We start from the raw sequence: 12,882 nt of genomic DNA on the forward strand, positions 1-12,882 counted from the left end.
TTCTCCAGTATTTGGCAAAATTGTCACTTGTTGGCTCGGACTGATCTCACAGCTCTCACTCCTGAGTTTGGGTTAGAGTGGGCTCACTGGTGTGCCACTGAGTGGGGAAATGCAGTCATGTTAAAAGAAAATATCGGAAATCAGAAGGTCTTGGTAAATATGTTAGTATATCAATCCCTTTGTTACAGTGTCTTCATTTATATGACCCTAGTTTGTTAAACTTTTACTTCATGTAATAGATGGGTTCAGGAGTCTTAGCCAAAGTCAATTTTTTTTAATGGGAAGTATCTGTATATACATTAACCTTTTATAATTGTAACTGGTTAGTTATACCATAAAAGCTAGCAATGTGTGAATGAATTGATTGCTTGCTAAACAGAAGAACATAAGGAAAATTAATTATAGGTTGAGAAAGTATTTCCTAAAAGAGAAGGAGGTAGAGAGGTCAGCTTATGTACTGGGACCTTTCACATGCATTATTTCGTTTGCTCCCCAAACTAATTCTGTGGGAAAGATATAATCATTTCTGTTTTATAGACCAGGATACATTTGAGTTATTAGTTGGATCTTACAGTAAGTTTTTGTAATATTTAAAAGATGCATGTGTGTTTGTTGCTCAGTCGTATCCGACTCTTTGTGACCCCATGGACTGTAGCCCGCCTGGCTTCTCTGTCCTTGCAATTCTCCAGGCAAGAATACTGGAGTGGGTTGCCTTTCCCTTCTCCAGGGGATCTTCCTGACCCAGGGATAGAACCTGGGTCTCCCGCCTTACAGACAGATTCTTTACCACCTGAGCCGCCGAAGAAGCCCTTACCCCCCATCTTATTGCAGATTACTACAGAAAGTCACATAAGAAGTAGAATTTGGGCGTGGGGGCGGGGAGGAAATCAACAAAAGTGCAGAGAGAAGCAGAAATGAGTCAGTTAATAAGATAAGGCCAAGAGGAGTTGGTGCAGAGACATTCTATTTGCTTTGCATAAAATGCCCTGTGCTATTATTAAACTTTGAATGCAGGTTTGTTTCAGAATGTCTGTTAGGCAATGCAAAGAGGAAAAGGGTTAGTTAGAAGACTGGCATTATACATAAATTTTCAAAAAGACATTTACTAATGTGAAACAGTTGTTTTCATGGCCCTGAGCCCTCCAAACCTTTTCCCTGGTACCTTGTAATGGGGCAGTGAATGATGTGGAGAAAACTGTGTCCCCAGCTCTACATGAAATCTGGACTAAATAGACTCTGACTCTGACTTGTGGCATCCTTTATTATAAACCTGGTACAGATTTGTAAAGTCATTTAAAATAATAGATATGGGAAGAAGTTCTCTGGTGTTTTGCCTCAAATCAGCAACACATTTAAAAGATCCTGTTACCTCGGTCAGTTATCAAATTGTTGTAATATGAGGATAACAGCTACTCTTACCTTTCTTTTCATAAATGATTTTTTTTTAAAAAATGTGGTCCTCAGACTTCCCTGTCAAGAAACCCTTTGATATTTGATCGTGTGGTGTGGAACTTTTTCCACAGTTGTGTGTACATTTCCACTCTCACAGTCAGTAATTCTTAAGCATAAGCTTTCTTTCTGGGTTTTGTTCTTTCTTCCTTTCCTTTCCTGGAAATAGCTTCCAGATGGGAATTAATTTTTTTTTTTTTAAACAAACCTCAAATCCTTATTTTTACCATCTTTTGACCTATTACCTGTTTTTTTCTGAGTTTCATTTTTGGCTTAGGCATTCTGCTGTTAGGATTTTATCGCTCTGTAATACATCCTGAAAACACTTGGCAACTGTCATAAGGCCACGCAATAGCTCTGCTAATGATGCTATGCCCTGGACTTCTTTGCCACTCCCAGTTCTTAGAGGAATTATCTTCCTTCAGGATATTCCTTCTTTCTCACACCTGTAGGTTTCTTTAGAAGATACAAGAAATACATGGTTAGCTAGTTTAATTCCTATATCATCTCTATTGAAAAAAATAGTAAAAAGACAGACTTGCTTGGTATCTTTTTGAAATGAAGTGAATTTGTACAATATTTAACTAGACTCCCACCCCTGCATTGTTCTTTTGTAATTTTCTAAATGAAGCCACATGTCTTTCACCCATATGATGTCATGGCCCAAGGTGTTCCTGTCCATGAGGTCTTTTCTTTGGGAGGGCTTGTTCTGGGTGGACCACAGCTTTTGCACTTACATGTTCCCTTTGCCAGAGACCTTGACACTTAAGGATTTCTTGATAAAATGCTTCTAGTTGTTTGTTTTATGAGACGTTCACTTGGTCCTAGAGATTTAGATGATTGTTCCTTAAGAGTAACTTGGGTCACTCGTATCCGGCTTCTTGTTTTCATGTCATTATTTCTGTAAGTAAGGGAGCCTGGTAGGTTTTCCTGCAGGATTTTATATATCATGAGATTTATTTGAGACATTGTATCTGTCTTCGATTTTTGGTCCCAAGTTATTTAAAGAAACTTCCCTGAATGGCTCAGATGGTAAAGAAACTGCCTGCAGTGCAGAAGACCCGTGTTCGATCCCTGGGTCTGGAAGATCCCCTGGAGAAGGAAATGGCAACCCACGCCAGTATTCTTGCCTAGAGAATCCCATGGACGGAGGAGCCTGGCGGGCTACAGTCCATGGGGTCGCAGAGACAGGACTGAGCGAATAACACTTCCGCTTTATTTAAAGGAAAATTTAAAAATGTTAAATCTGGGGATTAAGTAGAAGGAAAAGAATGATTCTACTAAATTTTAGTGAATCTGGAGAGTTGCTGTGAGGATTAAATGAGTTAAGAGTGGTGAATTCTGTTGGAGGCTCTTGCTTTTGCTGTTGTTGTTATTATTATTGTTATTTTCTGCCTTTATTCCCACCCTCCTTTCTCCTCTGCATCCTTGCTCTTGACTTTTGGTAGGCTGTGGAGTGAGACTGGGGCTCCTCTGTCGATCCAGGTTTCCCAGGTCTGGCCAAATGGACTCTGATCCCTGTTTCCGGCCGCTATGTTGGTTGGCATATGCCTGATGTTCACACAGTGGGACTTTCTGGTTGGGTTTTGCAATGTAGGGAATGAGGGGAGAGCAAGAGAGTGAGGAAGTGTATTAAGTAAGGTGAGAGGGTGCGTTCTGGAGCAAAGGACAGTTTCTCATACGTAGGATTACTGAGACAAGAACATTAATCAAAACAAATTAGTGTAAAAACGTTCATCAAAACAATTAGCGTGATCACTGTGTTTTTCAGCCCTTCCTTTCAGCCCGCGTGTGAAATATTAGCATTCAGGTTGATGCTGGACTCACGTAAGCTTCATTTAATACTGGGAACATTCATTGGAGTCAGCTTTTTAGAATCTGTTAAGTACTTTCTCAACTCCAAGATAGATGGTACTTCGGCTTTATTTACCACGTTCTCTTATGGCCTCTTTCTGCTGATGGGGAGGAGTGGGAGAAGGTGCTGGTTGAAAGCACTCACATGAGCTTGCTGTGTAGGAACAGTTATATGGGCACAGATGTTTGGAATCAGCTGATAATTTTAAATAATCTCTACCTCATCATATTAAATACACTTGCACATGCTTAGTGGTTGCTTAACTTTAACCTGAAATGCCATGGAAAACGTTTGTTGAATAAGAAGCATTGCAGTAACAAGGACAGTAGCTTAATGGTTTTTGCATGCTCCCTCTGCCAGCCACTGTTCAACTGTTTTAATATTATTTATTGACTCAAACACCCACGTATGTATATCTACGTATGGACACACACACACATGAATTTATTTCTGACAACAACACTATGAAAGTGGCACTTTCTTTAACATCGCCATTTTACAGTGACAAAACCAAGGAACAGAGGGGTTAAGTAACTTCCCAATGTAGCACAGGCACAATTGGAATTTAAATCCACGTAGCTGTGCCACAGTCCCCATCACTACCCTGTAGAACTTCTCAGAGCTTAGTATTTAACTCCAAGCAAATAATAATATAGTAAGTCCGTCCAAAGTTATTTTATTACAAGAAAATCTAAAAACGATATGTGGTTGACCCTTGGACCATGCTTGTTTGAACTGTGTGAGTGGGGCCACGTATATACACGGGTATTATCACCAGTGAAGACTGCAGTGCTGCCTGACTGCGTGGTTGGTTGAATCCCGACCTAAGGAGGAGCCGTGGCCGTGGCAAGGCAGCTGTAGATTATACTTGGATCAACTCTTGCCTTGCTCAGCAGTCAACTGGAATTTGAAAAATGGAACCTCATTCTGTGGCATGGGACAAAATGGGCCTTTGTTTGGGATTTGGCTCTCTGTCTTTAAGTAGAGAGTTTAATTGTCTGGATGTTTCTGTGACCAACATCTTTGTGACTTCCTGAACTGTGTCCTGCATTAGTGAGCACCCAGCAAGTGTGTCCATGGAATTTACTGTCTCTCATCTGGAAACCTGTATCAACCGATCCCCAAAAGTCTGTGAGTGGCCTTTCACAGTGGCCTGCAGATAACTTTGTGGGCCAGGAATTTATTTCAGCCACGAGAAACGTTGTTATGACTCATCATGTAGGGCTTCTATCTTTCCTTATTAGGTATTGGAAATTAACAAAACTAACTCAGAAATGTTTCCCACACAGAGACCCATTAGGTGAGACTGATATTTCGGTATGCTGAGTGTTGGAGAAAAAGTAAAAGGATTTCATGGATCGTTTTATGTCACTGCCTAGAATGATGCTCGACATGTAGGGACTGGATACTCATATAATGGATTAATACGTAGAATACCTTAGGTTTGTAGGAAAATGTGTAGGGAGTGTTTGATTTTGATTTTTTAGAAGGTGAATTCTGTTTAGATGTAGAGGGTGGCACTATTTTGGCTTGCTTAGAAACTCAAGGACTAATTTCCACATTTATGTAGCAAAGACACAAAGAAGGTAATTCTTAGTAATTCTTAAATTTGGTGAGATTGGATCAATTATACTTACTTCAGTAGGCCATTAAATTGTCATGACCACCAGGCAAATTTAAGATTAAATATTATAAATAGTATTTGTAAATATTTTAGTATCTTCATCTTTACTCAAGAGTAATTATTATAATTGATATAACTATTATTGTTTGAATGAGAGCAAAATGATCCTCCCACTCTAATGATATGATAGAAAAGAGCAAAGAAATGTATTTTTGAGATACTCTGTTTTGAATGTTAGAGTTATTAAATATTCCTGGGTCAGAATCCATGGAGCACAATATTAATACATGTTTTGCTTTCAAGTTTGAAGTCACTTAATAGTAATTACCTTAATTTTTAACTTCATCTATCTCAGAAACACATAAAGGTTTAAAGGGAATAAAGGAAAGAACCTATTATTACATTTCTTGTTTTCTGTCATCACTTATTAACTTTTTGTGATACATTAAAGATATATCACAATGTTGGTAAAATATTTTCTGTGAGCTTCCATGACTTTCAGTGGCTTAATCAGATTGGCTTCTAAACAAAGTATTTTGGGCAAAAGTTAGCAATTTTATGAATATGCTGAAAATCTTTACTTTCTTAGCTTGAGAAGTTTCTTCTTTTTGTTGGATTTTATAGGGGAATATTGACATCTAGCTGTGAAGTTCTTTCAAGTCCAAAAGTAAAGTATTGAGAAATTATGGGAAATGCTTTCTGTGTTTTAAAGCTTACAGTCAGTTCTTTGAGACAGTTAGCATCTGGGTTATAGGAACATCTTACATTGGGTGTTTTTTCTTACAGTATTAATAATATACTTGATACGGTTATAGATTTTTTTCTTTAGTAAATATGGGCTTTGAATTTCTGTGTTTATTTTAGCATACATTTTTAAGACATAAAATTCATTTGACTTTATTTAATTTTTGTTAAGGCAATTTAGTACTTTCAGTACATACCAGTCAGCCTGCTTTGAGGTCCGCAAATAGCAGCTATAATTTGGCTGTATTGAATTACTAAGCGTAAATTTTCGCATTTGAAGATAAAAGAAAGAGATGTAATTTTATACTATAACTGCTTGTTGTTGTTCAGTTGCTAAGTCGTGTCTGACTCTTTGTGACCCCGTGGACTGTAGCACACCAGGCTTCCCTGTCCTTCACCATCTCCCAGAGTTTGCTCAGACTTGTGTCCATTGAGTTGGTAATGCCATCCAACCATCTCATCCTCTGTCATCCCCTTCTCCTCCTCTAACTGTTAGATTTCATTATATATGAAGTCACTGTGTTGTACTGTAAATATTGAATTCCAGTTCTAAACTGGACCCAAGCATGAAGAGAATGAGTAGAGGACAGTTATATCTGATGTAACAGGTGTTACTGTACACAGTCTGGTTTGACCTTAAAATATTCAGCAAGATTGTCTTTTGGAATTTGAGCCTGCGGAAACCTCCTACTGCCATGTGCCACCGATGCCCAGCTCTGGGTAAGTAGCCTTCCTAAGGATGAACTGCAGAAAGCAGAACTTGTAGTTAAAAGTGAAAGAGTCCGTGTGTGCCCATTTTTACTGTTGCTGTCATAGCGCTCGAGTTAGAGCAAAATCCCCAAAAGGAATAAACTGACATGGCCAAAGGGAAGTGGAGACAAGGGAGCTGTGTGTGCTTGAGGAAAGTGATGGTAGATGGTGGGGACCGCCCAGGGGACCAGGGCAGGGTGTTGGCAGCCAGAGGCGGCCTGCTGCGCCTCCAGACTTGGCGGGCGCCGACTTAGAGTCACCAGTACTGTCGGAGGTGGGTCAGGGGAAGTGGAGGGAGTTTGGGACTAAAACCGGTAAACAGTGTACTTTGTCTCTCAGGTCTTTCCCCTTCAGCCCCTCCCGCACAGGAGAACAGAGATTTATATATTTCATGGAGGATGATGAGGTTCCCGTTTGACGTCAGGAAAATGAAGGGACGTCAGAATTCTTGAAGCTATCCCAGTCCAAATCAGAGAATGCTTTTGTTGGGAGTATAGTATGAAAGTGTGAAAGTGTTAATCACTCAGTTGTGTCCAGGGGATCTTCCTTATCCAGAGATCGAACCTGGGTCTCCCGCATTGCAGACAGATTCTTTTCCCATTTGAGCCACCAAGGAAGCCCTAGGAGTATAGTGTAGTCACAGCATGGAATTGGATGACCTACTTTGAGCCCAGGAGTTGGCCGGTGACACCCAAGCTCATAGAACTTGAGCGGTCGATTGCCTTGTTTTGAAATGTGAGAGGCTGCCAGAAGTCACATGCTGGAGGGGAGCCCCTGTCATTACAGCCACACCCGAACGACAGGAAAAAGGAGCTTAGGGGAAACAGAGAAAAATGATACCTGATATTATATTTATCAGAGATTTGGGAAAATAATCGCATCTTTGAAGCAAGAAAATGCTATTAAAAAATCAGATTCAGAGAATAAGAGACCTTGGAAATTAAAAGTATGATATCAAAAACTGGGAGAGTGAAACAAGTTATATAGAAACTCTGTAAATAATGTCTGACAGTCAGAAAATAGTAGTGTAAGCATAGTATTTTTTTTTAATGAATGTTTCATTTAAGTTTTTATCTGGATCAGACCTCTTCAACATTATTCTTTTTTTATTTAATATTGATTTATTCATTTGGCTGCATCAGGTCTTAGTTGCGGCATGGGATCTTTTAAGTTGTGGCGAATAGGATCTAGTTCCCTGGTCAGGGATTGAACCCGGGCTCCCTGATTGGGAATGTGGAGTCTTAGTGCTTGGACCACTAGGGAAGTCTCAAATGCGGTATTTAGAAATGCATAAATGAATGTCAGAATAAATGGATAACAGATGAAAGGGGTCAGCCTCACGGAAGTAAAACTGAAGCAGGACTACTGCATTTTATTGTAGTCCTATGTGATTTAAAAAACTATGTGCATTTATTACCTTGGTAAAAATGGAGAAACATGTAATGAGAGATTTACTTCAGAAATCATTTTGTTGAAAAAAATTATTGACAGGATAGGAAATGTGGCACGATATTACTTTTTGGCAATCCCGGAAGTAGTATGGTCCTCTAAATTTTTTTAGTAGCTGTCTTTTTTCAGCACCCAATTTCTTGCCAAAGTTAGGTATGGTTATCCTACCATTCTCTATACCTTCTGCCAGGCCTGGCAAGCTTCGTGGCTTTTGAAATTCTTTATTGTGCATATGAACTGCAAAGATCCAGATTATTTTGAGACAGGCTTCTCCTCACGTTACCACCATGAACTTTCCATATTGCCAGTGATGGTGGGAAGATTTTCTGTTAGATATTTCACAAGTTGTGGCTGTAATGGAGTACAAATGTTGAGGAACGGAACATTTTAAATGAACAGTGAGAGCCTGCAGACCTTCCAGCCAAAGTGGACTCTTTCCAGCATTTCGAGACTTAGAAACCATTTTTTAGAGTTAAACGGCCTCCTTCAGCTCTTCGCTTAATAACTGTGGATGGCTATTGTGAAAACATGGGCCTCCACGGAATGTCAGAGCTGGAAGATGCTTTAAGGGGCCACCTAGTCCACATCTGTTGCCTGATGATTGTTGAGATTCATTCAAGGACCCAGGAAATGACTTTCCTTGGGTTACACAGTGGCCCCAGACGCAGTATTCTTTCTGTTTCCCTGGGCTGCCTGGACTGCAGGAAAATGTCTTGCTCACTTTCCTTCAAATCTCATTCTGTTCTTGATGGTTGTCTATGGATTTGTATTTGAAAAGAGACAGCTTTCCAGGAGATATTTATACATTTAAGAGTGGGGTCTGTGGACTTCTCGAAGGATTCTAAGTTTATATTTACTGTGTTGTGTGTGTTAGTCACTCAGTCGTGTCTGACTCCTTGCAACCCCATGGACTGTTGCCCGCCAGGCTCCTTTGTCCATGGGATTTTCCAGGCAAGAATACTGGAGTGGGTTTCCATGCCCTTTCCAGGGTATCTTCCTGACCCAGGGATCAAACCTAGGTCTCCTGCATTGCAGGCAAATTCTTTTACTGTCTGAGCCACCAGGGAAACCCAGGGGTTTTGTTAATTTCCTGAAAGAGATGTGACATACACCTGTGGATGTCAGATGTGACAGACACCTGTGGATGAAGACAGGCTGATCTCGGGCTTGAAGTCTTCAGTTTTAGCACAGACAGAGACAGGGTGAGAGAGGGGAAACGCAAGGTGGGGGAGAGAGTAGAGGTGCGATCACCAGTTCTTTCCTGTTATTTTCCTTTTGGTTTATGTGAAAGAAAAGCTGTGGTATTAAGTCTTCCAGAGCAGTTTTTACAATGCGGCAGAGACCGGCTTGCTGCCATCAAGGTTTGTGCAAAATTGGATGTTTGTACCTTCTCTGAACTTTTCCCCTCTGATCCAGCCCCTAAATGTTGTTCACTGGCCTTCTAACTCCATCTAGGCTTGGCATCTCCTGGAGCTCCTTTTTTATTGGAGTGTTGTGGGTATTAATGGTTGGCTGATTAAAGGAGCTCACAGCAAGGGTGTTAATGATTACTCTTTACTTCTCCTGGAGGGTATGTGCCTATTCTCACAGAGCTGTTCCAGAAGCGAGATGGGGTAAACCTCAGTTGTTGCTATGGAAGCTCCTGGTAGCAATTAGAATGTGGTATGTTTTGTAATCCTGAAAAGTGAAAGTGAAAGTTGCTCAGTTGTGTCCAACTCTTTGCAATCCCTTGGGCCTATTGCAGGCAGATTCTTTACCAGCTGAGCCACAACATAAGCCCAAGAATACTGGAGAGGGTAGCCTATCTCTTCTCCAGTGGATCTTCCTGACCCGGGAAACGAACCAGGGTCTCCTGCATTGCAGATGGATTCTTTACCAACTGAGCTATCAGGGAAGCCTTTGTAGTTCTACCTGCCTAGTATCTGTGCTTTGCAAACCCCAGAGGCTTAGTAACTCAAAAATGAGTCTTTCTGGAAAAAATCTGGAGAAGTTTCATCATTATCAAGAATATGTTTAAAAAAAAAAAGGTGCTAACATCACTAATTATCAGGGAAATGCAAATCAGAACCACAATGAGATATCATCTCACACCTATTGGAATGATTGTTATCAAAAATAACAAATAATAAGTGCTGGCAATAACGTGGAGCAAAGGGAACCCTTCTGCACTCTTGGTGGGAATGCAAATTGGTACAGCCACTATGGAAAACAGTATGGAAGGTCCTCAAAAAATTAAAAATAGAACTACAATGTGATCTAGCAATTCCACTTCTGGGTATATATCCAAAGGAAGTGAAATCTCTGTCTCCAAGAGGTATCTGCACTTCCATGTTCTTTGTATTATTTTTGACAATAGCCAAGATACAGAAACAACTAAGTGTCTACTGACACACACAGAAGATGTAAATACACACACACACACACACACACACACACACAATCCTGCCACTTGTCACAGCACGGGTAAACCTTGAAGGCATTATTCTAAATGAAATAAGCCATACAAAGGGGGACAGGTGTTGCATGGTCTCACTTAATGTGGAATCTAAAAAAAAGAAAAAAAAAACCACCTGAACTCATAGATACAGAGAACAGATTGGTGATTACAGGGGCAGGGTGTTGGAGGAGGGACAGATGGGTAAAGGTGTTTAAAAGCTACAAAAATAAATTCTAGTGATTTAATGTACAGTGGAGTGACTATCGTTAGCAATACTATAATGAGTATTTGAAAGTTAGTAAAAGAGTAGATCTTGAAATTCTCATCACAAGAAAAAGAATTGTAACTATGTGTGGTGATGGATGTTAACTGATTTTCTTATTGTGGTGGTCATTTTATAGTGCATACATATATCAATTATTTGTGCTGTACATGTAAAACTAATGTTATATACCCCAAAATAATATGTTGAAGATATCTGTTAGTTGAATTGTACAGTAACTATTAAAACCTATGACTGTCCTCTGAGAATTCCTTCCTTAAAAGTTGTGTGGGTGCTCTGTCGCTTCAGTCCTGTCTGACTTTTGTGACTCCCTGGACTATAACTCTCCAGGCTCCTCTGTCCATGGGATTCTCCAGGCAAAAATATTGGAGTAGGTTGCCATTTCTTCCTCCAGGGGATCTTCCAGACTGAGGGATCGAACCCGTACCTCTTATGTCTCCTGCATTGACAGGCAGGTTCTTTACCATTAGTGCCACCTGTTTAAAAGTTATTTTATACTAAACTATTGAAATACATATTTTTATTTATCATAAAAAATAACTTATTGGTTTAACAATTCTGCTAATTTTAAATTGTCTTTCTTTTGGAAATGTTTTATTCATTTCTCCAGTGAGTAAATATATGTTGAACCCATTGAAAACAGAATATAAGTGTTTCCTGGGAATTCCCTGGTAGTCCAGTGGTTAAGACTCCATGCTTTCACTACAAAGGGTGAGGTTCAATCCCGGCTTGAGGAGCTATCTTGCAAGCTGTGTGGTGTGGCCAAAACCAAAACAAAACAAAAAAAGAAGCATTTCTCAGTACATCAAATGTTTGTATCTTTTGATAATGATAGAGATTAGGGTTTTTATTGTTTATCATCACATCCTTTCCTGTTTTATCTCTGGACTCCTTTGGCAGTTAGGTGAATATAGGCAAGTGTTTTTAAATGCATATAGAATAAAGTATTTGGCATTACAAAGAAAAATTTAGTTACAAAATGCTGAAAAAACCTGTGATAGAGTAATTTTTTTTTGTTATATTAGTGCATTCAATGACAAGTTCCAACAGTGGATTCAGTAACTTTTATTCTAGTCTAGTCTGGCCTGCTCTGAAGTGATTATGAGACAAATGATTTTCAGCTATAATGTGATGTGAAAATGGCTGTGATTTTTGTTGGTGATCCTGCCAAAGATACTCCTAAGAGTGTGTTTTGTGATTTAACTTCTTCGTAGGAGATGCAAATTTCTGTTAGAAGTGGGTTGAAGAGTCTACGGCCACACCACCCTAACGTGCCTGATCTCGTCTGATCTTGAAAGCAAAGTAGGGTTGGGCCTGGTTAGTATTTGGATGGAAGAAGTGGGTGAAGATATCTCATTTTTTCCCTCCTGTCCAAGTTCAGGGATCCTTGGCATTGTAATCACCTTGGATGATGGTGATTATTTCAGATGAACATCTGTTTCCTTAGAGCTTTGGCAGTGACAGCAGTATGTCATGAAGAGTATTTTTTAACTTAATTTTTATTGGAGTATAGTTGATTTACAATGTTTCTGCCGTGCAGCAAAGTGAATCAGTTATATGTATGTGTATGTCCACTCCTTTTTCGATTCTTTTCCTATAGTCATTACAGAGTATTGAATAGAGTTCCCTGCACTATACAATGGGTCCTATTTTATATATAGTAGTGTGTATATGTCAATCCAAGTCTCCCAGTTTATCTCTCCCCCCACGGTCCCCCTCGGTAACATAAGTTTGGTTTCTACATCTGTGACTCTTCTTCTGTTTTGTAAGAAAGTTCATTTGTACCATTTTTTTTAGATTCGACCTATAAGCTGTATCATATGATATTGATGTTGAGTATTTTTACAGGGACAACAGTTTGAATGGGAATAACTCTTTGTTGAGTGCCCCCTAGGCTGGGCACTCTACTGGGCATGGTCAACGAAACCGATGAACACACAGTGATGGTGCCCGGCCTTTGCAGTGTGTAGATGAGGAGAAGAAACAGACACCAGACTGCAGAATATACAGGGTTGTGTAATTGCCTAGGGCATAAAAATGTCCTGCAATGCTGTGATAGCGCGTCATGAGGGGGCTTCACTGGACCTGGGAGGGCTCTAGTGGTGGGAAGGCCTCCTTAAGGAAGCCACATTTAAGTTGATGCTGGGGTGTTGTCTGAGGGTGGAACTTGGCCCACGGAAAACCTGAATGAGGGCAGCGATGGGGAATGAAGTGAGCTGAGACCGTGTGGTGAGGTTGGCAAAAAGATGCAGTTTGTATTTTACTCGGTAGTGTTTTTACGTCTGGTTGAA

At 40.0% G+C, this 12,882-nt stretch overlaps 1 protein-coding gene across 3 annotated transcripts in view; it reads left to right on the forward strand.

The window, feature by feature from the left end:
* The window catches only part of UTRN (utrophin), a 538,889-nt gene that overhangs the window by 32,097 nt on the left and 493,910 nt on the right, over positions 1-12,882 (forward strand). The gene's annotated exons all lie outside the window — the stretch shown is intronic.

The sequence above is a fragment of the Cervus canadensis genome, chromosome 33 (genome assembly GCF_019320065.1).
Source record: "Cervus canadensis isolate Bull #8, Minnesota chromosome 33, ASM1932006v1, whole genome shotgun sequence".
In the NCBI taxonomy this organism is placed as follows: domain Eukaryota; kingdom Metazoa; phylum Chordata; class Mammalia; order Artiodactyla; family Cervidae; genus Cervus; species Cervus canadensis.